Below are 1,203 nucleotides of genomic sequence, written 5' to 3'. Positions count from 1 at the left end.
CTATTGACCCAAGGTCATGGGATCTCCACTTCCAGGGTTGGGTTTCCGTCATAGATGATTTACTCTGATATGGGCTTTAGCCCCATCCCCCTCGACGTTACATTTACAGCATCTCTCGATAATATTCCTTTCGTCAAAGGATCTGCAAAGTTTTCCTTAGATCTCACAAAATCTATGGAAATTTATCTATTTGCCAACAATTGCTTAGTCGAGTTATGCCTTCGGCGAATATGTCTAGACTATCCGTTGTAGATGTTTTTAGCTTTAGTTATTGCAGCTGTGGAATCACAGTGAATCAGAATTAAAGGCATTGGTGTAGGCCAAATTGGAATATCATCCAAAAAGCTTCGTATCCATTCAGCTTCTTCAGCGGCTTTATCAAGTGCGATGAATTCTGATTCCATAGTTGATCTAGAGATGCAAGTTTGCTTGGATGACTTCCAAGCAATTGCAGCTCCTGTTAGTGTAAAAACACATCCGCTCGTGGATTTGGATTCTTCAGAGTCTGAAATCCAGTTTGCATCTGTATATCCTCTTAGAACCGCAGGATACCGTGAGTAATGTAAACTGTGTGATAGTGTGTATTTAAGGTATCTCAGTATCTTAATTAGTGCATCCCAATGGGTGTGCCCAGGATTACATGTGTACCTGCCCAGTCTGCTTACCGTGTAAGCAATGTCTGGCCTCGTGCAGTTCATTATGTACATAAGACTTCTTATCACCCTAGAGTACTCAAGTTGGAATACTGCCTCACCCTTGATTTTCTTTAAGATTAAGGAATTGTCAAAGGGTACTCTCGCAGGCGAGGAGTCAAATTAGTTAAATTTTCTTAGTACAGACTCGATATAGTGTGTTTGACTCAAGGTAATCCCTTCAGGGTTTCTGATGACTTTTATCCCTAGGATGGCATCTGCTTGTCCTAAGTCTTTCATTTCAAAGTTTTTTATTTGAAATTCTTTCGTTTGGTTTATTATTTCTAAGGAAGTGCCTAGAATTAACATGTCATCTACATAGAGACATATAATCACATAACACCCATTTACACATTTAGTGTACACACATTTATCTGACTCATTAATCTTGAATCCGTTTATAATACTATTTGATCAAATTTTTCATGCCATTGTTTTGGTGCTTGTTTAAGACCATATAGGGATTTTAGAGTTTGGAGACTTTGTTCTCTAGTCCCTTGACCACAAACCC

The 1,203-nt window shown here is 38.9% G+C and overlaps 1 pseudogene; it reads right to left on the bottom strand.

The window, feature by feature from the left end:
- Positions 1-239: 239 nt before the first annotated feature.
- LOC147567288 (secreted RxLR effector protein 161 pseudogene) lies at positions 240-698 on the bottom strand (annotated as a pseudogene).
- Between the last annotated feature and the right edge of the window lie 505 nt (positions 699-1,203).

The sequence above is a fragment of the Eschscholzia californica genome, unplaced genomic scaffold (assembly GCF_041429995.1).
Source record: "Eschscholzia californica isolate CP2 unplaced genomic scaffold, dmEscCali1.0.p SCAF_1, whole genome shotgun sequence".
Lineage (NCBI taxonomy): Eukaryota > Viridiplantae > Streptophyta > Magnoliopsida > Ranunculales > Papaveraceae > Eschscholzia > Eschscholzia californica.
This window is presented reverse-complemented; position numbering and strand designations above follow the sequence as displayed.